Genomic DNA, 25,889 nt, shown 5'->3' with positions numbered 1-25,889 from the left:
GAATTTTTCATTTATCTTTATTAGTTATATCGGTTCATCTAATACCCACCAGCCATGGAATAATTGAGAGAGTAAGAAAGGGATAAAAAATCTTCACATTGTTTTCTCTCTTGTCACTTATTTGATCTCTGCAAAATCATTTCAAAACTTATACCGTCTTATGCAAAAAAAGAATCGAGTTAGAAAAATCTGATACTGTTCTCTCTTATAGGTACTTCAAGAGTACCTTAGAGGTACATCGATCGCTCGTGATTTTCGTTTTGAAGTTTTATCTCCACATTAACATCTTCTTTTGTGTCTGACTCCTACATACATTAATCTAGTCGCATGATAATCGATTATCAAGTTATTAATCTCTTGTAACGACTGACTTTAGACACTATCATTATTGAGTAAAAATATATTTTTTATTTTATTTATCTATATTTGTTGTATAACTTATCTTAAAAGAGTGTATTAGTTTTATTGTTCTATACTTTAATTATAAATAATTCCCTTGTGGGGATAGCTTAGTTGAGAGAGCGTTAGACTAAAGATCTGAAGGTCTTGTGTTCGATCCACGCTCACCGCATTTTAGTTCGAAAAATTTGATACTGTTCTTTCATACATTGATCTTCACATTTAATCTCAGGTATCAACTAACTTTTGACACAAATATTATTCAAGAAAATCTTTTTTTATTATATTTATCTTTTTTAGTTGTATAACCAACCTCAAAAGAGAGTATTAGTAATATTGTTATGTACTTGAAAAAAAATGGATAATCTAGCTTGGATAGCATAGTTGGGTAATTATCAGATTGAAAATCTAAAGGTCGTGTGTTTGATCTACGCTTATTGCATTTTTGCTATTGATGTCACGAATAATGCCTTTTACATGAATTGTATTGTAGCACAATTCTATCTTTATGTGTTGCCCCTTTTCATCAAAGGCTTTACCTCTGAATTTTTCATTTATCTTTATTAGTTATATCGGTTCATCTAATACCCACCAGCCATGGAATAATTGAGAGAGTAAGAAAGGGATAAAAAATCTTCACATTGTTTTCTCTCTTGTCACTTATTTGATCTCTGCAAAATCATTTCAAAACTTATACCGTCTTATGCAAAAAAAGAATCGAGTTAGAAAAATCTGATACTGTTCTCTCTAATAGGTAGTTCAAGAGTACCTTAGAGGTACATCGATCGCTCGTGATTTTCGTTTTGAAGTTTTATCTCCACATTGACATCTTCTGTCGTGTCTGACTCCTACATACATTAATCTAGTCGCATGATACTCGATTATCAAGTTATTAATCTCTTGTATCGAATGACTTTAGAAACTATCATTATTGAGTAAAAATATTTTGTTTGTTTTATTTATCTATATTTGTTGTATAACTTAATTAAAAGAGTGTATTAGTTTTATTGTTCTAAAATTTAATTAAAAATGTTTTCATTGCGTGGATAGCTTAGTTGGGAGAGCGTCAGACTGAAGATATGAAGGTCGCGTATTCGATCCATGCTCACCGCATTTTAGTTCGAAAAATATGATACTGTTCTCTCATACAATGATCTTCATATTTAATCTCATGTATCGACTAACTTATTATTGCATTTTTGCTATTGATGTCACGAATACATGCCTTTTACATGAATTGTATTGTAGCACAATTCTATCATTATGTGTTGCCCCTTTTCATCAAAGGCTTTACCTCTGAATTTTTCATTTATCTTTATTAGTTATATCGGTTCATCTAATACCCACCAGCCATGGAATAATTGAGAGAGTAAGAAAGGGATAAAAAATCGTCACATTGTTTTCTCTCTTGTCACTTATTTGATCTCTGCAAAATCATTTCAAAACTTATACCGTCTTATGCAAAAAAAGAATCGAGTTAGAAAAATCTGATACTGTTCTCTCTTATAGGTACTTCAAGAGTACCTTAGAGGTACATCGATCGCTCGTGATTTTCGTTTTGAAGTTTTATCTCCACATTGACATCTTCTTTCATGTCTGACTCCTACATACATTAATCTAGTCGCATGATAATCGATTATCAAGTTATTAATCTCTTGTAACGACTGACTTTAGACACTATCATTATTGAGTAAAAATATATTTTTTATTTTATTTATCTATATTTGTTGTATAACTTATCTTAAAAGAGTGTATTAGTTTTATTGTTCTGTACTTTAATTATAAATAATTCCCTTGCGGGGATAGCTTAGTTGGGAGAGCGTTAGACTAAAGATCTGAAGGTCTTGTGTTCGATCCACGCTCACCGCATTTTAGTTCGAAATATGATACTGTTCTTTCATACATTGATCTTCACATTTAATCTCATGTATCAACTATCTTTTGACACAAATATTATTCAAGAAAATCTTTTTTTATTATATTTATCTTTTTTAGTTGTATAACCTACCTCAAAAGAGAGTATTAGTAATATTGTTATGTACATGAAATAAAATGGATAATCTAGCTTGGATAGCATAGTTGGGTAATTATCAGATTGAAAATCTAAAGGTCGTGTGTTTGATCTACGCTTATTGCATTTTTGCTATTGATGTCACGAATACATGCCTTTTACATGAATTGTATTATAGCACAATTCTATCTTTATGTGTTGCCCCTTTTCATCAAAGGCTTTACCTCTGAATTTTTCATTTATCTTTATTAGTTATATCGGTTCATCTAATACCCACCAGCCATGGAATAATTGAGAGAGTAAGAAAGGGATAAAAAATCTTCACATTGTTTTCTCTCTTGTCACTTATTTGATCTCTACAAAATCATTTCAAAACTTATACCGTCTTATGCAAAAAAAGAATCGAGTTAGAAAAATCTGATACTGTTCTCTCTTATAGGTACTTCAAGAGTACCTTAGAGGTACATCGATCGCTCGTGATTTTCGTTTTGAAGTTTTATCTCCACATTGACATCTTCTTTCGTGTCTAACTCCTACATACATTAATGTAGTCGCATGATAATCGATTATCAAGTTATTAATCTCTTGTAATGACTGACCTTAGACACTATCATTATTGAGTAAAAATATATTTTTTATTTTATTTATCTATATTTGTTGTATAACTTATCTTAAAAGAGTGTATTAGTTTTATTGTTCTGTACTTTAATTATAAATAATTCCCTTGCGTGGATAGCTTAGTTGGGAGTGCGTTAGACTGAAGATCTGAAGGTCTTGTGTTCGATCCACGCTCACCGCATTTTAGTTCGAAAAATATGATACTGTTCTTTCATACATTGATCTTCACATTTAATCTCATTTATCAACTAACTTTTGACAAAAATATTATTCAAGAAAATCTTTTTTTATTATATTTATCTTTTTTAGTTGTATAACCTACCACAAAAGAGAGTATTAGTAATATTGTTATGTACTTGAAATAAAATGGATAATCTAGCTTGGATAGCATAGTTGGGTAATTATCAGATTGAAAATCTAAAGGTCGTGTGTTTGATCTACGCTTATTGCATTTTTGCTATTGATGTCACGAATACATGCCTTTTACATGAATTGTATTATAGCACAATTCTATCTTTATGTGTTGCCCCTTTTCATCAAAGGCTTTACCTCTGAATTTTTCATTTATCTTTATTAGTTATATCGGTTCATCTAATACCCACCAGCCATGGAATAATTGAGAGAGTAAGAAAGGGATAAAAAATCTTCACATTGTTTTCTCTCTTGTCACTTATTTGATCTCTGCAAAATCATTTCAAAACTTATACCGTCTTATGCAAAAAAAGAATCGAGTTAGAAAAATCTGATACTGTTCTCTCTAATAGGTAGTTCAAGAGTACCTTAGAGGTACATCGATCGCTCGTGATTTTCGTTTTGAAGTTTTATCTCCACATTGACATCTTCTTTCGTGTCTGACTCCTACATACATTAATCTAGTCGCATGATACTCGATTATCAAGTTATTAATCTCTTGTATCGAATGACTTTAGACACTATCATTATTGAGTAAAAATATTTTGTTTGTTTTATTTATCTATATTTGTTGTATAACTTAATTAAAAGAGTGTATTAGTTTTATTGTTCTAAAATTTAATTAGAAATGATTTCACTGCGTGGATAGCTTAGTTGGGAGAGCGTCAGACTGAAGATCTGAAGGTTGCGTATTCGATCCATGCTCATCGCATTTTAGTTCGAAAAATATGATACTGTTCTCTCATACAATGATCTTCATATTTAATCTCATGTATCGACTAACTTCTTATTGCATTTTTGCTATTGATGTCACGAATACATGCCTTTTACATGAATTGTATTGTAGCACAATTCTATCATTATGTGTTGCCCCTTTTCATCAAAGGCTTTACCTCTGAATTTTTCATTTATCTTTATTAGTTATATCGGTTCATCTAATACCCACCAGCCATGGAATAATTGAGAGAGTAAGAAAGGGATTAAAAATCTTCACATTGTTTTCTCTCTTGTCACTTATTTGATCTCTGCAAAATCATTTCAAAACTTATACCGTCTTATGCAAAAAAAGAATCGAGTTAGAAAAATCTGATACTGTTCTCTCTTATAGGTACTTCAAGAGTACCTTAGAGGTACATCGATCGCTCGTGATTTTCGTTTTGAAGTTTTATCTCCACATTGACATCTTCTTTCATGTCTGACTCCTACATACATTAATCTAGTCGCATGATAATCGATTATCAAGTTATTAATCTCTTGTAACGACTGACTTTAGACACTATCATTATTGAGTAAAAATATATTTTTTATTTTATTTATCTATATTTGTTGTATAACTTATCTTAAAAGAGTGTATTAGTTTTATTGTTCTGTACATTAATTATAAATAATTCCCTTGCGGGGATAGCTTAGTTGGGAGAGCGTTAGACTAAAGATCTGAAGGTCTTGTGTTCGATCCACGCTCACCGCATTTTAGTTCGAAATATGATACTGTTCTTTCATACATTGATCTTCACATTTAATCTCATGTATCAACTATCTTTTTACACAAATATTATTCAAGAAAATCTTTTTTTATTATAGTTATCTTTTTTAGTTGTATAACCTACCTCAAAAGAGAGTATTAGTAATATTGTTATGTACTTGAAATAAAATGGATAATCTAGCTTGGATAGCATAGTTGGGTAATTATCAGATAGAAAATCTAAAGGTCGTGTGTTTGATCTACGCTTATTGCATTTTTGCTATTGATGTCACGAATACATGCCTTTTACATGAATTGTATTATAGCACAATTCTATCTTTATGTGTTGCCCCTTTTCATCAAAGGCTTTACCTCTGAATTTTTCATTTATCTTTATTAGTTATATCGGTTCATCTAATACCCACCAGCCATGGAATAATTGAGAGAGTAAGAAAGGGATAAAAAATCTTCACATTGTTTTCTCTCTTGTCACTTATTTGATCTCTGCAAAATCATTTCAAAACTTATACCGTCTTATGCAAAAAAAGAATCGAGTTAGAAAAATCTGATACTGTTCTCTCTTATAGGTACTTCAAGAGTACCTTAGAGGTACATCGATCGCTCGTGATTTTCGTTTTGAAGTTTTATCTCCACATTGACATCTTCTTTCGTGTCTCACACCTACATACATTAATCTAGTCGCATGATAATCGATTATCAAGTTATTAATCTCTTGCAACGACTGACTTTAGACACTATCATTATTGAGTAAAAATATATTTTTTATTTTATTTATCTATATTTGTTGCATAACTTATCTTAAAAGAGTGTATTAGTTTTATTGTTCTGTACTTTAATTAGAAATTATTCCCCTGCGGGGATAGCTCAGTTGGGAGAGCGTCAGACTGAAGATCTGAAGGTCGCGTGTTCGATCCACGCTCACCGCATTTTAGTTCAAAAAATATGATACTGTTCTATCATACATTGATCTTCACATTAATCTGGTCGCATCATACTCGATTATCAGGTCATTAATCTCATGTATCGACAAACTTTTGACACAAATATTATTCAAGAAAATCTGATAGCATAGTTGGGAAATTATCAGATTGAAAATCTAAAGGTCGTGTGTTTGATCTACGCTTATTGCATTTTTACTATTGATGTCACGAATACATGTCTTTTACATAAATTGTATTGTAGCACAATTCTATCTTTATGTGTTGCCCCTTTTCATCAAAGGCTTTACCTCTGAATTTTTCATTTATCTTTATTAGTTATATCTGTTCATCTAATACCCACCAGCCATGGAATAATTGAGAGAGTAAGAAAGGGATAAAAAATCTTCACATTGTTTTCTCTCTTGTCACTTATTTGATCTCTGCAAAATCATTTCAAAACTTATACCGTCTTATACAAAAAAAGAATCGAGTTAGAAAAATCTGATACTGTTCTCTCTAATAGGTAGTTCAAGAGTACCTTAGAGGTACATCGATCGCTCGTGATTTTCGTTTTGAAGTTTTATCTCCACATTGACATCTTCTTTCGTGTCTGACTCCTACATACATTAATCTAGTCGCATGATACTCGATTATCAAGTTATTAATCTCTTGTATCGAATGACTTTAGACACTATCATTATTGAGTAAAAATATTTTGTTTGTTTTATTTATCTATATTTGTTGTATAACTTAATTAAAAGAGTGTATTAGTTTTATTGTTCTAAAATTTAATTAGAAATGATTTCACTGCGTGGATAGCTTAGTTGGGAGAGCGTCAGACTGAAGATATGAAGGTTGCGTATTCGATCCATGCTCATCGCATTTTAGTTCGAAAAATATGATACTGTTCTCTCATACAATGATCTTCATATTTAATCTCATGTATCGACTAACTTCTTATTGCATTTTTGCTATTGATGTCACGAATACATGCCTTTTACATGAATTGTATTGTAGCACAATTCTATCATTATGTGTTGCCCCTTTTCATCAAAGGCTTTACCTCTGAATTTTTCATTTATCTTTATTAGTTATATCGGTTCATCTAATACCCACCAGCCATGGAATAATTGAGAGAGTAAGAAAGGGATTAAAAATCTTCACATTGTTTTCTCTCTTGTCACTTATTTGATCTCTGCAAAATCATTTCAAAACTTATACCGTCTTATGCAAAAAAAGAATCGAGTTAGAAAAATCTGATACTGTTCTCTCTTATAGGTACTTCAAGAGTACCTTAGAGGTACATCGATCGCTCGTGATTTTCGTTTTGAAGTTTTATCTCCACATTGACATCTTCTTTCATGTCTGACTCCTACATACATTAATCTAGTCGCATGATAATCGATTATCAAGTTATTAATCTCTTGTAACGACTGACTTTAGACACTATCATTATTGAGTAAAAATATATTTTTTATTTTATTTATCTATATTTGTTGTATAACTTATCTTAAAAGAGTGTATTAGTTTTATTGTTCTGTACATTAATTATAAATAATTCCCTTGCGGGGATAGCTTAGTTGGGAGAGCGTTAGACTAAAGATCTGAAGGTCTTGTGTTCGATCCACGCTCACCGCATTTTAGTTCGAAATATGATACTGTTCTTTCATACATTGATCTTCACATTTAATCTCATGTATCAACTATCTTTTTACACAAATATTATTCAAGAAAATCTTTTTTTATTATAGTTATCTTTTTTAGTTGTATAACCTACCTCAAAAGAGAGTATTAGTAATATTGTTATGTACTTGAAATAAAATGGATAATCTAGCTTGGATAGCATAGTTGGGTAATTATCAGATAGAAAATCTAAAGGTCGTGTGTTTGATCTACGCTTATTGCATTTTTGCTATTGATGTCACGAATACATGCCTTTTACATGAATTGTATTATAGCACAATTCTATCTTTATGTGTTGCCCCTTTTCATCAAAGGCTTTACCTCTGAATTTTTCATTTATCTTTATTAGTTATATCGGTTCATCTAATACCCACCAGCCATGGAATAATTGAGAGAGTAAGAAAGGGATAAAAAATCTTCACATTGTTTTCTCTCTTGTCACTTATTTGATCTCTGCAAAATCATTTCAAAACTTATACCGCCTTATGCAAAAAAATAATCGAGTTAGAAAAATCTGATACTGTTCTCTCTTATAGGTACTTCAAGAGTACCTTAGAGGTACATCTATCGCTCGTGATTTTCGTTTTGAAGTTTTATCTCCACATTGACATCTTCTTTCGTGTCTCACTCCTACATACATTAATCTAGTCGCATGATAATCGATTATCAAGTTATTAATCTCTTGCAACGACTGACTTTAGACACTATCATTATTGAGTAAAAATATATTTTTTATTTTATTTATCTATATTTGTTGCATAACTTATCTTAAAAGAGTGTATTAGTTTTATTGTTCTGTACTTTAATTAGAAATTATTCCCCTGCGGGGATAGCTCAGTTGGGAGAGCGTCAGACTGAAGATCTGAAGGTCGCGTGTTCGATCCACGCTCACCGCATTTTAGTTCAAAAAATATGATACTGTTCTATCATACATTGATCTTCACATTAATCTGGTCGCATCATACTCGATTATCAGGTCATTAATCTCATGTATCGACAAACTTTTGACACAAATATTATTCAAGAAAATCTGATAGCATAGTTGGGAAATTATCAGATTGAAAATCTAAAGGTCGTGTGTTTGATCTACGCTTATTGCATTTTTACTATTGATGTCACGAATACATGCCTTTTACATAAATTGTATTGTAGCACAATTCTATCTTTATGTGTTGCCCCTTTTCATCAAAGGCTTTACCTCTGAATTTTTCATTTATCTTTATTAGTTATATCGGTTCATCTAATACCCACCAGCCATGGAATAATTGAGAGAGTAAAAAAGGGATAAAAAATCTTCACATTGTTTTCTCTCTTGTCACTTATTTGATCTCTGCAAAATCATTTCAAAACTTATACCGTCTTATACAAAAAAAGAATCGAGTTAGAAAAATCTGATACTGTTCTCTCTAATAGGTAGTTCAAGAGTACCTTAGAGGTACATCGATCGCTCGTGATTTTCGTTTTGAAGTTTTATCTCCACATTGACATCTTCTTTCGTGTCTGACTCCTACATACATTAATCTAGTCGCATGATACTCGATTATCAAGTTATTAATCTCTTGTATCGAATGACTTTAGACACTATCATTATTGAGTAAAAATATTTTGTTTGTTTTATTTATCTATATTTGTTGTATAACTTAATTAAAAGAGTGTATTAGTTTTATTGTTCTAAAATTTAATTAGAAATGATTTCACTGCGTGGATAGCTTAGTTGGGAGAGCGTCAGACTGAAGATATGAAGGTCGCGTATTCGATCCATGCTCATCGCATTTTAGTTCGAAAAATATGATACTGTTCTCTCATACAATGATCTTCATATTTAATCTCATGTATCGACTAACTTCTTATTGCATTTTTGCTATTGATGTCACGAATACATGCCTTTTACATGAATTGTATTGTAGCACAATTCTATCATTATGTGTTGCCCCTTTTCATCAAAGGCTTTACCTCTGAATTTTTCATTTATTTTTATTAGTTATATCGGTTCATCTAATACCCACCAGCCATGGAATAATTGAGAGAGTAAGAAAGGGATAAAAAATCTTCACATTGTTTTCTCTCTTGTCACTTATTTGATCTCTGCAAAATCATTTCAAAACTTATACCGTCTTATGCAAAAAAAGAATCGAGTTAGAAAAATCTGATACTGTTCTCTCTAATAGGTAGTTCAAGAGTACCTTAGAGGTACATCGATCGCTCGTGATTTTCGTTTTGAAGTTTTATCTCCACATTGACATCTTCTTTCGTGTCTGACTCCTACATACATTAATCTAGTCGCATGATACTCGATTATCAAGTTATTAATCTCTTGTATCGAATGACTTTAGACACTATCATTATTGAGTAAAAATATTTTGTTTGTTTTATTTATCTATATTTGTTGTATAACTTAATTAAAAGAGTGTATTAGTTTTATTGTTCTAAAATTTAATTAGAAATGATTTCACTGCGTGGATAGCTTAGTTGGGAGAGCGTCAGACTGAAGATATGAAGGTCGCGTATTCGATCCATGCTCATCGAATTTTAGTTCGAAAAATATGATACTGTTCTCTCATACAATGATCTTCATATTTAATCTCATGTATCGACTAACTTCTTATTGCATTTTTGCTATTGATGTCACGAATACACGCCTTTTACATGAATTGTATTGTAGCACAATTCTATCATTATGTGTTGCCCCTTTTCATCAAAGGCTTTACCTCTGAATTTTTCATTTATCTTTATTAGTTATATCGGTTCATCTAATACCCACCAGCCATGGAATAATTGAGAGAGTAAGAAAGGGATTAAAAATCTTCACATTGTTTTCTCTCTTGTCACTTATTTGATCTCTGCAAAATCATTTCAAAACTTATACCGTCTTATGCAAAAAAAGAATCGAATTAGAAAAATCTGATACTGTTCTCTCTTATAGGTACTTCAAGAGTACCTTAGAGGTACATCGATCGCTCGTGATTTTCGTTTTGAAGTTTTATCTCCACATTGACATCTTCTTTCATGTCTGACTCCTACATACATTAATCTAGTCACATGATAATCGATTATCAAGTTATTAATCTCTTGTAACGACTGACTTTAGACACTATCATTATTGAGTAAAAATATATTTTTTATTTTATTTATCTTTATTTGTTGTATAACTTATCTTAAAAGAGTGTATTAGTTTTATTGTTCTGTACTTTAATTATAAATAATTCCCTTGCGGGGATAGCTTAGTTGGGAGAGCGTTAGACTAAAGATCTGAAGGTCTTGTGTTCGATCCACGCTCACCGCATTTTAGTTCGAAATATGATACTGTTCTTTCATACATTGATCTTCACATTTAATCTCATGTATCAACTATCTTTTGACACAAATATTATTCAAAAAAATCTTTTTTTATTATATTTATCTTTTTTAGTTGTATAACCTACCTCAAAAGAGAGTATTAGTAATATTGTTATGTACTTGAAATAAAATGGATAATCTAGCTTGGATAGCATAGTTGGGTAATTATCAGATTGAAAATCTAAAGGTCGTGTGTTTGATCTACGCTTATTGCATTTTTGCTATTGATGTCACGAATACATGCCTTTTACATGAATTGTATTATAGCACAATTCTATCTTTATGTGTTGCCCCTTTTCATCAAAGGCTTTACCTCTGAATTTTTCATTTATCTTTATTAGTTATATCGGTTCATCTAATACCCACCAGCCATGGAATAATTGAGAGAGTAAGAAAGGGATAAAAAATCTTCACATTGTTTTCTCTCTTGTCACTTATTTGATCTCTGCAAAATCATTTCAAAACTTATACCGTCTTATGCAAAAAAAGAATCGAGTTAGAAAAATCTGATACTGTTCTCTCTTATAGGTACTTCAAGAGTACCTTAGAGGTACATCGATCGCTCGTGATTTTCGTTTTGAAGTTTTATCTCCACATTGACATCTTCTTTCGTGTCTCACTCCTACATACATTAATCTAGTCGCATGATAATCGATTATCAAGTTATTAATCTCTTGTAACGACTGACTTTCGACACTATCATTATTGAGTAAAAATATATTTTTTATTTTATTTATCTATATTTGTTGCATAACTTATCTTAAAAGAGTGTATTAGTTTTATTGTTCTGTACTTTAATTAGAAATTATTCCCCTGCGGGGATAGCTCAGTTGGGAGAGCGTCAGACTGAAGATCTGAAGGTCGCGTGTTCGATCCACGCTCACCGCATTTTAGTTCAAAAAATATGATACTGTTCTATCATACATTGATCTTCACATTAATCTGGTCGCATCATACTCGATTATCAGGTCATTAATCTCATGTATCGACAAACTTTTGACACAAATATTATTCAAGAAAATCTGATAGCATAGTTGGGAAATTATCAGATTGAAAATCTAAAGGTCGTGTGTTTGATCTACGCTTATTGCATTTTTACTATTGATGTCACGAATACATGCCTTTTACATGAATTGTATTGTAGCACAATTCTATCTTTATGTGTTGCCCCTTTTCATCAAAGGCTTTACCTCTGAATTTTTCATTTATCTTTATTAGTTATATCGGTTCATCTAATACCCACCAGCCATGGAATAATTGAGAGAGTAAGAAAGGGATAAAAAATCTTCACATTGTTTTCTCTCTTGTCACTTATTTGATCTCTGCAAAATCATTTCAAAACTTATACCGTCTTATACAAAAAAAGAATCGAGTTAGAAAAATCTGATACTGTTCTCTCTAATAGGTAGTTCAAGAGTACCTTAGAGGTACATCGATCGCTCGTGATTTTCGTTTTGAAGTTTTATCTCCACATTGACATCTTCTTTCATGTCTGACTCCTACATACATTAATGTAGTCGCATGATACTCGATTATCAAGTTATTAATCTCTTGTATCGAATGACTTTAGACACTATCATTATTGAGTAAAAATATTTTGTTTGTTTTATTTATCTATATTTGTTGTATAACTTAATTAAAAGAGTGTATTAGTTTTATTGTTCTAAAATTTAATTAGAAATGATTTTACTGCGTGGATAGCTTAGTTGGGAGAGCGTCAGACTGAAGATATGAAGGTCGCGTATTCGATCCATGCTCACCGCATTTTAGTTCGAAAAATATGATACTGTTCTCTCATACAATGATCTTCATATTTAATCTCATGTATCGACTAACTTCTTATTGCATTTTTGCTATTGATGTCACGAATACATGCCTTTTACATGAATTGTATTGTAGCACAATTCTATCATTATGTGTTGCCCCTTTTCATCAAAGGCTTTACCTCTGAATTTTTCATTTATCTTTATTAGTTATATCGGTTCATCTAATACCCACCAGCCATGGAATAATTGAGAGAGTAAGAAAGGGATTAAAAATCTTCACATTGTTTTCTCTCTTGTCACTTATTTGATCTCTGCAAAATCATTTCAAAACTTATACCGTCTTATGCAAAAAAAGAATCGAGTTAGAAAAATCTGATACTGTTCTCTCTTATAGGTACTTCAAGAGTACCTTAGAGGTACATCGATCGCTCGTGATTTTCGTTTTTAAGTTTTATCTCCACATTGACATCTTCTTTCGTGTCTCACTCCTACATACATTAATCTAGTCGCATGATAATCGATTATCAAGTTATTAATCTCTTGTAACGACTGACTTTAGACACTATCATTATTGAGTAAAAATATATTTTTTATTTTATTTATCTATATTTATTGTATAACTTATCTTAAAAGAGTGTATTAGTTTTATTGTTCTGTACTTTAATTAGAAATTATTGCCCTGCTGGGATAGCTCAGTTGGGAGAGCGTCAGACTGAAGATCTGGAGGTCGCGTGTTCGATCCACGCTCATCGCATTTTAGTTCAAAAAATACGATACTGTTCTATCATACATTGATCTTCACATTAATCTGGTCGCATCATACTCGATTATCAGGTCATTAATCTCATGTATCGACTAACTTTTGACACAAACTTTTGACACAAATATTATTCAAGAAAATCTGATAGCATAGTTGGGAAATTATCAGATTGAAAATCTAAAGGTCGTGTGTTTGATCTACGCTTATTGCATTTTTGCTATTGATGTCACGAATACATGCCTTTTACATGAATTGTATTATAGCACAATTCTATCTTTATGTGTTGCCCCTTTTCATCAAAGGCTTTACCTCTGAATTTTTCATTTATCTTTATTAGTTATATCGGTTCATCTAATACCCACCAGCCATGGAATAATTGAGAGAGTAAGAAAGGGATAAAAAATCTTCACATTGTTTTCTCTCTTGTCACTTATTTGATCTCTGCAAAATCATTTCAAAACTTATACCGTCTTATGCAAAAAAAGAATCGAGTTAGAAAAATCTGATACTGTTCTCTCTTATAGGTACTTCAAGAGTACCTTAGAGGTACATCGATCGCTTGTGATTTTCGTTTTGAAGTTTTATCTCCACATTGACATCTTCTTTCGTGTCTCACTCCTACATACATTAATCTAGTCGCATGATAATCGATTATCAAGTTATTAATCTCTTGTAACGACTGACTTTAGACACTATCATTATTGAGTAAAAATATATATTTTATTTTATTTATCTATATTTGTTGTATAACTTATCTTAAAAGAGTGTATTAGTTTTATTGTTCTGTACTTTAATTATAAATAATTCCCTTGCGGGGATAGCTTAGTTGGGAGAGCGTTAGACTGAAGATCTGAAGGTCTTGTGTTTGATCCACGCTCACCGCATTTTAGTTCGAAAAATATGATATTGTTCTTTCATACATTCATTGATCTTCACATTTAATCTCATGTATCAACTAACTTTTGACACAAATATTATTCAAGAAAATCTTTTTTTATTATATTTATCTTTTTTAGTCGTATAACCTACCTCAAAAGAGAGTATTAGTAATATTGTTATGTACTTGAAATAAAATGGATAATCTAGCTTGGATAGCATAGTTGGGTAATTATCAGATTGAAAATCTAAAGGTCGTGTGTTTGATCTACGCTTATTGCATTTTTGCTATTGATGTCACGAATACATGCCTTTTACATGAATTGTATTATAGCACAATTCTATCTTTATGTGTTGCCCCTTTTCATCAAAGGCTTTACCTCTGAATTTTTCATTTATCTTTATTAGTTATATCGGTTCATCTAATACCCACCAGCCATGGAATAATTGAGAGAGTAAGAAAGGGATTAAAAATCTTCACATTGTTTTCTCTCTTGTCACTTATTTGATCTCTGCAAAATCATTTCAAAACTTATACCGTCTTATGCAAAAAAAGAATCGAGTTAGAAAAATCTGATACTGTTCTCTCTTATAGGTACTTCAAGAGTACCTTAGAGGTACATCGATCGCTCGTGATTTTCGTTTTGAAGTTTTATCTCCACATTGACATCTTCTTTCGTGTCTCACTCCTACATACATTAATCTAGTCGCATGATAATCGATTATCAAGTTATTAATCTCTTGTAATGACTGACTTTAGACACTATCATTATTGAGTAAAAATATATTTTTTATTTTATTTATCTATATTTGTTGTATAACTTATCTTAAAAGAGTGTATTAGTTTTATTGTTCTGTACTTTAATTAGAAATGATTCCTCTGGGAGAGCGTCAGACTGAAGATCTGAAGGTCGCGTGTTCGATCCACGCTCACCGCATTTTAGTTCAAAAAATATGATACTGTTCTATCATACATTGATCTTCACATTAATCTGGTCGCATCATACTCGATTATCAGGTCATTAATCTCATGTATCGACTAATTTTTGACACAAATATTATTCAAGAAAATCTGATAGCATAGTTGGGAAATTATCAGATTGAAAATCTAAAGGTCGTGTGTTTAATCTACGTTTATTGAATTTTTGCTATTGATGTCACGAATACATGCCTTTCACATGAATTGTATTATAGCACAATTCTATCTTTATGTGTTGCCCCTTTTCATCAAAGGCTTTACCTCTGAATTTTCCATTTATCTTTATTAGTTATATCGGTTCATCTAATACCCACCAGCCATGGAATAATTGAGAGAGTAAGAAAGGGATAAAAAATCTTCACATTGTTTTCTCTCTTGTCACTTATTTGATCTCTGCAAAATCATTTCAAAACTTATACCGTCTTATGCAAAAAAAGAATTGAGTTAGAAAAATCTGATACTGTTCTCTCTAATAGGTAGTTCAAGAGTACCTTAGAGGTACATCGATCGCTCGTGATTTTCGTTTTGAAGTTTTATCTCCACATTGACATCTTCTTTCGTGTCTGACTCCTACATACATTAATCTAGTCGCATGATACTCGATTATCAAGTTATTAATCTCTTGTATCGAATGACTTTAGACACTATCATTATTGAGTAAAAATATTTTTTTTGTTTTATTTATCTATATTTGTTGTATAACTTAATTAAAAGAGTGTATTAGTTTTATTGTTCTAAAATTTAATTAGAAATGATTTCACTGCGTGGATAGCTTAGTTGGAAGAGCGTCAAACTGAAGATATGAAGGTCGGGTATTCGATCCATGCTCACCGCATTTTGGTTCGAAAAATATGATACTGTTCTCTCATACAATGATCTTCATATTTAATCTCATGTATCGACTAACTTCTTATTGCATTTTTGCTATTGATGTCACGAATACATGCCTTTTACATGAATTGTATTATAGCAAAATTCTATTATTATGTGTTGCCCCTTTTCATCAAAGGCTTTACCTCTGAATTTTTCATTTGTCTTTATTAGTTATATCGGTTCATCTAATACCCACCAGCCATGGAATAATTGAGAGTGTAAGAAAGGGATAAAAAATCTTCACATTGTTTTCTCTCTTGTCACTTATTTGATCTCTGCAAAATCATTTCAAAACTTATACCGTCTTATGCAAAAAAAGAATCGAGTTAGAAAAATCTGATACTGTTCTCTCTTATAGGTACTTCAAGAGTACCTTAGAGGTACATCGATCGCTCGTGATTTTCGTTTTGAAGTTTTATCTCCACATTGACATCTTCTTTCGTGTCTCACTCCTACATACATTAATCTAGTCGCATGATAATCGATTATCAAGTTATTAATCTCTTGTAACGACTGACTTTAGACACTATCATTATTGAGTAAAAATATATTTTTTTATTTTATTTATCTATATTTGTTGTATAACTTATCTTAAAAGAGTGTATTAGTTTTATTGTTCTGTACTTTAATTATAAATAATTCCCTTGCGGGGATAGCTTAGTTGGGAGAGCGTTAGACTGAAGATCTGAAGGTCTTGTGTTCGATCCACGCTCACCGCATTTTAGTTCGAAAAATATGATACTGTTCTTTCATACATTCATTGATCTTCACATTTAATCTCATGTATCAACCAACATTTGACACAAATATTATTCAAGAAAATCTTTTTTTATCATATTTATCTTTTTTAGTTGTATAACCTACCTCAAAAGAGAGTATTAGTAATATTGTTATGTACTTGAAATAAAATGGATAATCTAGCTTGGATAGCATAGTTGGGTAATTATCAGATTGAAAATCTAAAGGTCGTGTGTTTGATCTACGCTTATTGCATTTTTGCTATTGATGTCACGAATACATGCCTTTTACATGAATTGTATTATAGCACAATTCTATCTTTATGTGTTGCCCCTTTTCATCAAAGGCTTTACCTCTGAATTTTTCATTTATCTTTATTAGTTATATCGGTTCATCTAATACCCACCAGCCATGGAATAATTGAGAGAGTAAGAAAGGGATAAAAAATCTTCACATTGTTTTCTCTCTTGTCACTTATTTGATCTCTGCAAAATCATTTCAAAACTTATACCGTCTTATGCAAAAAAAGAATCGAGTTAGAAAAATCTGATACTGTTCTCTCTTATAGGTACTTCAAGAGTACCTTAGAGGTACATCGATCGCTCGTGATTTTCGTTTTGAAGTTTTATCTCCACATTGACATCTTCTTTCGTGTCTCACTCCTACATACATTAATCTAGTCGCATGATAATCGATTATCAAGTTATTAATCTCTTGTAACGACTGACTTTAGACACTATCATTATTGAGTAAAAATATATATTTTATTTTATTTATCTATATTTGTTGTATAACTTATCTTAAAAGAGTGTATTAGTTTTATTGTTCTGTACTTTAATTAGAAATGATTCCCCTGCGAGTATAGCTCCGTTGGGAGAGCGTCAGACTGAAGATCTGAAGGTCGCGTGTTCGATCCACGCTCACCGCATTTTAGTTCAAAAAATATGATACTGTTCTATCATACATTGATCTTCACATTAATCTGGTCGCATCATACTCGATTATCAGGTCATTAATCTCATGTATCGACTAACTTTTGACACAAATATTATTCAAGAAAATCTGATAGCATAGTTGGGAAATTATCAGATTGAAAATCTAAAGGTCGTGTGTTTAATCTACGCTTATTTAATTTTTGCTATTGATGTCACGAATACATGCCTTTCACATGATTTGTATTATAGCACAATTCTATCTTTATGTGTTGCCCCTTTTCATCAAAGGCTTTACCTCTAAATTTTTCATTTATCTTTATTAGTTATATCGGTTTATCGGATACCCACCAGCCATGGAATAATTGAGAGAGTAAGAAAGGGATCAAAAATCTTCACATTGTTTTCTCTCTTGTCACTTATTTGATCTCTGCAAAATCATTTCAAAACTTATACCGTCTTATGCAAAAAAAGAATCGAGTTAGAAAAATCTGATACTGTTCTCTCTTATAGGTACTTCAAGAGTACCTTAGAGGTACATCGATCGCTCGTGATTTTCGTTTTGAAGTTTTATCTCCACATTGACATTTTCTTTCGTGTCTGACTCCTACATACATTAATCTAGTCACATGATACTCGATTATCAAGTTATTAATCTCTTGTATCGACTGACTTTAGACACTATCATTATTGAGTAAAATTTTTTATTTTATTTTATTTATCTATATTTATTGTATAACTTATCTTAAAAGAGTGTATTAGTTTTATTGTTCTGTATTTTAATTATAAATAATTCCCTTGTGGGGATAGCTCAGTTGGTAGAGCGTTAGACTGAAAATCTGAAGGTCTTGCGTTCAATCCACGCTCACCGCATTTTAGTTTGAAAAATATGATACTGTTCTGTCATACATTGATCTTCACATTTAATCTCATGTATCAACTAACTTTTGACACAAATATTATTCAAGAAAATCTTTTTTCATTATATTTATCTTTTTTAGTTGTATAACCTACCTCAAAAGAGAGTATTAGTAATATTGTTATGTACTTGAAATAAAATGGATAATCTAGCTTGGATAGCATAGTTGGGTAATTATCAGATTGAAAATCTAAAGGTCGTGTGTTTGATCTACGCTTATTGCATTTTTGCTATTGATGTCACGAATACATGCCTTTTACATGAATTGTATTATAGCACAATTCTATCTTTATGTGTTGCCCCTTTTCATCAAAGGCTTTACCTCTGAATTTTTCATTTATCTTTATTAGTTATATCGGTTCATCTAATACCCACCAGCCATGGAATAATTGAGAGAGTAAGAAAGGGATAAAAAATCTTCACATTGTTTTCTCTCTTGTCACTTATTTGATCTCTGCAAAATCATTTCAAAACTTATACCGTCTTATGCAAAAAAAGAATCGAGTTAGAAATCTGATACTGTTCTCTCTTATAGGTACTTCAAGAGTACCTTAGAGGTACATCGATCGCTCGTGATTTTCGTTTTGAAGTTTTATCTCCACATTTACATCTTTCGTGTCCGACTCCTACATACATTAATCTAGTCGCATGATATTCGATTATCAAGTTATTAATCTCTTGTATCGACTGACTTTAGACACTATCTTTATTGAGTAAAAAAATATTTTTTATTTTATTTATCAATATTTGTTGTATAACTTATCTTAAAAGAGTGTATTAGTTATATTGTTCTGTACTTTAAATAAAAATGATTCTCTTACGGGGATAGCTCAGTTGGGAGAGCGTCAGACTGAAGATCTGAAGGTCTTGTGTTCGATCCACGCTCACCGCATTTTAGTTCGAAAAATATGATACTGTTCTCTCATACATTGATCTTCACATTTAATCTCTTGTATCAACTAACTTTTGACACAAATATTATTCGAGAAAATCTTTTTTTATTATATTTATATTTTTTAGTTGTATAACCTACCTCAAAAGAGAGGTCGTGTGTTTGATCTACGCTTATTGCATTTTTCTATTGATGTCACGAATACTTGCCTTTTACATGAATTGTATTATAGCACAATTCTATCTTTATGTGTTGCCCCTTTTCATCAAAGGCTTTACCTCTGAATTTTTCCTTTATCTTTATTAGTTATATCGGTTCATCTAATACCCACCAGCCATGGAATAATTGAGAGAGTAAGAAAGGGATAAAAAATCTTCACATTGTTTTCTCTCTTGTCACTTATTTGATCTCTGCAAAATCATTTCAAAACTTATACCGTCTTATGCAAAAAAAGAATCGAGTTAGAAAAATCTGATACTGTTCTCTCTTACAGGTTCTTCAATAGTACCTTAGAGGTACATCGATCGCTCGTGATTTTCGTTTTGAAGTTTTATCTCCACATTTACATCTTCTTTCGTGTCTGACTCCTACATACATTAATCTAGTCGCATGATACTCGATTATTAAGTTATTAATCTCTTGTATCGACTGACTTTAGACACTATCATTATTGAGTAAAAATATTTTTTTATTTTATTTATCTATATTTGTTGTATAACTTATCTTAAAAGAGTGTATTAGTTTTATTGTTCTGTACTTTAATTATAAATAATTTCCTTGCGGGGATAGCTTAGTTGGGAGAGCGTTAGACTAAAGATCTGAAGGTCTTGTGTTCGATCCACGCTCACCGCATTTTAGTTCGAAATATGATACTGTTCTTTCATACATTGATCTTCACATTTAATCTCATGTATCAACTATCTTTTGACACAAATATTATTCAAGAAAATCTTTTTTTATTATATTTATCTTTTTTAGTTGTATAACCTACCTCAAAAGAGAGTATTAGTAATATTGTTATGTACTTGAAATAAAATGGATAATCTAGCTTGGATAGCATAGTTGGGTAATTATCAGATTGAAAATCTAAAGGTCGTGTGTTTGATCTACGCTTATTGCATTTTTGCTATTGATGTCACGAATACATGCCTTTTACATGAATTGTATTATAGCACAATTCTATCTTTATGTGTTGCCCCTTTTCATGAAAGGCTTTACCTCTGAATTTTTCATTTATCTTTATTAGTTATATCAGTTCATCTAATACCCACCAGCCATGGAATAATTGAGAGAGTAAGAAAGGGATAAAAAATCTTCACATTGTTTTCTCTCTTGTCACTTATTTGATCTCTGCAAAATCATTTCAAAACTTATACCGTCTTATGCAAAAAAAGAATCGAGTTAGAAAAATCTGATACTGTTCTCTCTTATAGGTACTTCAAGAGTACCTTAGAGGTACATCGATCGCTCGTGATTTTCGTTTTGAAGTTTTATCTCCACATTGACATCTTCTTTCGTGTCTGACTCCTACATACATTAATCTAGTCGCATGATATTCGATTATCAAGTTATTAATCTCTTGTAACGACTGACTTTAGACACTATCATTATTGAGTAAAAAAATATTTTTTATTTTATTTATCTATATTTGTTGTATAACTTATCTTAAAAGAGTGTATTAGTTATATTGTTCTGTACTTTAATTAAAAATAATTCTCTTACGGGGATAGCTCAGTTGGGAGAGCGTCAGACTGAAGATCTGAAGGTCTTGTGTTCGATCCACGCTCACCGCATTTTAGTTCGAAAAATATGATACTGTTCTCTCATACATTGATCTTCACATTTAATCTCTTGTATCAACTAACTTTTGACACAAATATTATTCGAGAAAATCTTTTTTTATTATATTTATATTTTTTAGTTGTATAACCTACCTCAAAAGAGAGGTCGTGTGTTTGATCTACGCTTATTGCATTTTTCTAATTGATGTCACGAATACTTGCCTTTTACATGAATTGTATTATAGCACAATTCTATCTTTATGTGTTGCCCCTTTTCATCAAAGGCTTTACCTCTGAATTTTTCCTTTATCTTTATTAGTCATATCGATTCATCTAATACCCACCAGCCATGGAATAATTGAGAGAGTAAGAAAGGGATCAAAAATCTTCACATTGTTTTCTCTCTTGTCACTTATTTGATCTCTGCAAAATCATTTCAAAACTTATACCGTCTTATGCAAAAAAAGAATCGAGTTAGAAAAATCTGATACTGTTCTCTCTTACAGGTTCTTCAATAGTACCTTAGAGGTACATCGATCGCTCGTGATTTTCGTTTTGAAGTTTTATCTCCACATTTACATCTTCTTTAGTGTTTGACTCCTACATACATTAATCTAGTCGCATGATACTCGATTATCAAGTTATTAATCTCTTGTATCGACTGACTTTAGACACTATCATTATTGAGTAAACATATTTTTTTATTTTATTTATCTATATTTGTTGTATAACTTATCTTAAAAGAGTGTATTAGTTATATTGTTTTGTACTTTAATTAAAAATGATTTTTTTGCGGGGATAGCTCGGTCGCGTGTTCGATCCACGCTCACCGTATTTTAGTTCTCTCATACATTGATCTTCACATTTAATCTCATGTATCGACTAACTTTTGACACAAATATAATTCTAGAAAATCTTTTTTAGTATATTTATATTTTTTAGTTGTATAACCTACCTCAAAAGAGAGTATTAGTAATATTGTTATATACTTGAAATAAAATGGATAATCTAACTTGGATAGCATAGTTGGGATATTATCAGATTGAAAATCTAAAGGTCGTGTGTTTGATCTACGCTTATTGCATTTTTGCTGTTGATGTCACGAATACATGCCTTTAACATGAATTGTATTATAGCACAATTATATCTTTATGTGTTGCCCCTTTTCATCAAATGCTTTACCTCTGAATTTTTCATTTATCTTTATTAGTTATATCGGTTCATCTAATACCCACCAGCCATGGAATAATTGAGAGAGTAAGAAAGGGATAAAAAATCTATACATTGTTTTCTCTCTTGTCACTTATTTGATCTCTGCAAAATCATTTCAAAACTTTTACCGTCTTATGCAAAAAAAGAATCGAGTTAGTAAAATCTGATACTGTTCTCTATTATAGGTACTTCAAGAGTACCTTAGAGGTACATCGATCGCTCGTGATTTTCGTTTTGAAGTTTTATCTCCACATTGACATCTTCTTTCGTGTCTGACTCCTACATACATTAATCTAGTCGCATGATACTCGATTATCAAGTTATTAATCTCTTGTATCGACTAACTTTAGACACTATCATTATTTAGTAAAAATATATTTTTTATTTTATTTATCTATATTTGTTGTATAACTTATCTTAAAAGAGTGTATTAGTTTTATTGTTCTAAAATTTAATTAGAAATGATTTCCCTGCGGGGAAGTTGGGAGAGCGTCAGACTGAAGATCTGAAGGTCGCGTGTTCGATCCTAGAAAAATATGATACTGTTCTCTCATACATTGATCTTCACATTTAATCTCATGTATTGATTAACTTTTGACACAAATATTATTCAAGAAAATCTTTTTTTATTATATTTACATTTTTTAGTTGTATAACCTACCTCAAAATAGAGTATTAGTAATATTGTTATATACTTGAAATAAAATGGATAATCTAACTTGGATAGCATCGTTGGGATATTATCAGATTGAAAATCTAAAGGTCGTGTGTTTGATCTACGCTTATTGCATTTTTGCTATTGATGTCACGAATACATGCCTTTTACATGAATTGTATTATAGCACAATTCTATCTTTATGTGTTGCCCCTTTTCATCAAAGGCTTTACCTCTGAATTTTTCATTTATCTTTATTAGTTATATCGGTTCATCTAATACCCACCAGCCATGGAATAATTGAGAGAGTAAGAAAGGGATAAAAAATCTTCACATTGTTTTCTCTCTTGTCACTTATTTGATCTTTGCAAAATCATTTCAAAACTTATACCGTCTTATGCAAAAAAAGAATCGAGTTAGAAAAATCTGATACTGTTCTCTCTTATAGGTACTTCAAGAGTACCTTAGAGGTACATCGATCGCTCGTGATTTTCGTTTTGAAGTTTTATCTCCACATTGACATCTTCTTTCGTGTCTGACTCCTACATACATTAATCTAGTCGCATGTTATTCTATTATCAAGTTATTAATCTCTTGTAACGACTGACTTTAGACACTATCATTATTGAGTAAAAAAATATTTTTTATTTTATTTATCTATAATTGTTGTATAACTTATCTTAAAAGAGTGTATTAGTTATATTGTTCTGTACATTAATTAAAAATGATTCTCTTACCGGGATAGCTCAGTTGGGAGAGCGTCAGACTGAAGATCTGAATGTCTTGTGTTCGATCCACGCTCACCGCATTTTAGTTCGAAAAATATGATACTGTTCTCTCATACATTGATCTTCACATTTAATCTCTTGTATCAACTAACTTTTGACACAAATATTATTCAAGAAAATCTTTTTTTATTATATTTATATTTTTTAGTTGTATAACCTACCTCAAAAGAGAGGTCGTGTGTTTGATCTACGCTTATTGCATTTTTCTATTGATGTCACGAATACTTGCCTTTTACATGAATTGTATTATAGCACAATTCTATCTTTATGTGTTGCCCCTTTTCATCAAAGGCTTTACCTCTGAATTTTTCCTTTATCTTTATTAGTCATATCGATTCATCTAATACCCACCAGCCATGGAATAATTGAGAGAGTAAGAAAGGGATAAAAAATCTTCACATTGTTTTCTCTCTTGTCACTTATTTGATCTCTGCAAAATCATTTCAAAACTTATATCGTCTTATGCAAAAAAAGAATCGAGTTAGAAAAATCTGATACTGTTCTCTCTTACAGGTTCTTCAATAGTACCATAGAGGTACATCGATCGCTCGTGATTTTCGTTTTGAAGTTTTATCTCCACATTTACATCTTCTTTAGTGTCTGACTCCTACATACATTAATCTAGTCGCATGATACTCGATTATCAAGTTATTAATCTCTTGTATCGACTGACTTTAGACACTATCATTATTGAGTAAACATATTTTTTTATTTTATTTATCTATATTTGTTGTATAACTTATCTTAAAAGAGTGTATTAGTTATATTGTTTTGTACTTTAATTAAAAATGATTTTTTTGCGGGGATAGCTCAGTTGGGAGAGCGTCAGACTGAAAATCTAAAGGTCGCGTGTTCGATCCACGCTCACCGAATTTTAGTTCTCTCATACATTGATCTTCACATTTAATCTCATGTATCGACTAACTTTTGACACAAATATAATTCTAGAAAATCTTTTTTTTTATATTTATATTTTTTAGTTGTATAACCTACCTCAAAAGAGAGTATTAGTAATATTGTTATATACTTGAAATAAAATGGATAATCTAACTTGGATAGCATAGTTGGGATATTATCAGATTGAAAATCTAAAGGTCGTGTGTTTGATCTACGCTTATTGCATTTTTGCTGTTGATGTCACGAATACATGCCTTTTACATGAATTGTATTATAGCACAATTCTATCTTTATGTGTTGCCCCTTTTAATCAAATGCTTTACCTCTGAATTTTTCATTTATCTTTATTAGTTATATCGGTTCATCTAATACCCACCAGCCATGGAATAATTGAGAGAGTAAGAAAGGGATAAAAAATCTTCACATTGTTTTCTCTCTTGTCACTTATTTGATCTCTGCAAAATCATTTCAAAACTTATACCGTCTTATGCAAAAAAAGAATCGAGTTAGTAAAATCTGATACTGTTCTCTATTATAGGTACTTCAAGAGTACCTTAGAGGTACATCGATCGCTCGTGATTTTCGTTTTGAAGTTTTATCTCCACATTGACATCTTCTTTCGTGTCTGACTCCTACATACATTAATCTAGTCGCATGATACTCGATTATCAAGTTATTAATCTCTTGTATCGACTAACTTTAGACACTATCATTATTTAGTAAAAATATTTTTTTTATTTTATTTATCTATATTTGTTGTATAACTTGTCTTGAAAGAGTGTATTAGTTTTATTGTTCTAAAATTTAATTAGAAATGATTGCCCTGCGGGGAAGTTGGGAGAGCGTCAGAGTGAAGATCTGAAGGTCGCGTGTTCGATCCTCGAAAAATATGATACTGTTCTCTCATACATTGATCTTCACATTTAATCTCATGTATTGACTAACTTTTGACACAAATAT

At 31.1% G+C, this 25,889-nt stretch overlaps 8 non-coding genes across 8 annotated transcripts; all 8 read left to right on the top strand.

Moving 5' to 3' along the window:
• The first annotated feature begins 2,195 nt into the window (after positions 1-2,195).
• On the top strand, positions 2,196-2,268 carry TRNAF-AAA (transfer RNA phenylalanine (anticodon AAA)). Its single transcript has one exon. It is a non-coding gene; the product is annotated as a tRNA-Phe (tRNA).
• Positions 2,269-4,834: 2,566 nt separating this feature from the next.
• TRNAF-AAA (transfer RNA phenylalanine (anticodon AAA)) lies at positions 4,835-4,907 on the top strand. Its single transcript has one exon. It is a non-coding gene; the product is annotated as a tRNA-Phe (tRNA).
• An 868-nt stretch (positions 4,908-5,775) lies between these two features.
• TRNAF-GAA (transfer RNA phenylalanine (anticodon GAA)) lies at positions 5,776-5,848 on the top strand. The gene has a single exon. It is a non-coding gene; the product is annotated as a tRNA-Phe (tRNA).
• Positions 5,849-7,407: 1,559 nt separating this feature from the next.
• TRNAF-AAA (transfer RNA phenylalanine (anticodon AAA)) lies at positions 7,408-7,480 on the top strand. The gene has a single exon. It is a non-coding gene; the product is annotated as a tRNA-Phe (tRNA).
• Positions 7,481-8,348: 868 nt separating this feature from the next.
• Positions 8,349-8,421, top strand: TRNAF-GAA (transfer RNA phenylalanine (anticodon GAA)). Its single transcript has one exon. It is a non-coding gene; the product is annotated as a tRNA-Phe (tRNA).
• Positions 8,422-10,735: 2,314 nt separating this feature from the next.
• TRNAF-AAA (transfer RNA phenylalanine (anticodon AAA)) lies at positions 10,736-10,808 on the top strand. Its single transcript has one exon. It is a non-coding gene; the product is annotated as a tRNA-Phe (tRNA).
• An 868-nt stretch (positions 10,809-11,676) lies between these two features.
• Positions 11,677-11,749, top strand: TRNAF-GAA (transfer RNA phenylalanine (anticodon GAA)). The gene has a single exon. It is a non-coding gene; the product is annotated as a tRNA-Phe (tRNA).
• An 8,626-nt stretch (positions 11,750-20,375) lies between these two features.
• Positions 20,376-20,448, top strand: TRNAF-AAA (transfer RNA phenylalanine (anticodon AAA)). Its single transcript has one exon. It is a non-coding gene; the product is annotated as a tRNA-Phe (tRNA).
• Positions 20,449-25,889: the final 5,441 nt, after the last annotated feature.

This window comes from Musa acuminata, chromosome BXJ1-7 (genome assembly GCF_036884655.1).
Source record: "Musa acuminata AAA Group cultivar baxijiao chromosome BXJ1-7, Cavendish_Baxijiao_AAA, whole genome shotgun sequence".
Lineage (NCBI taxonomy): Eukaryota > Viridiplantae > Streptophyta > Magnoliopsida > Zingiberales > Musaceae > Musa > Musa acuminata.
The sequence above is the reverse complement of the archived record's forward strand: the minus strand, read 5'-3'. Positions and strand labels throughout refer to the sequence as shown.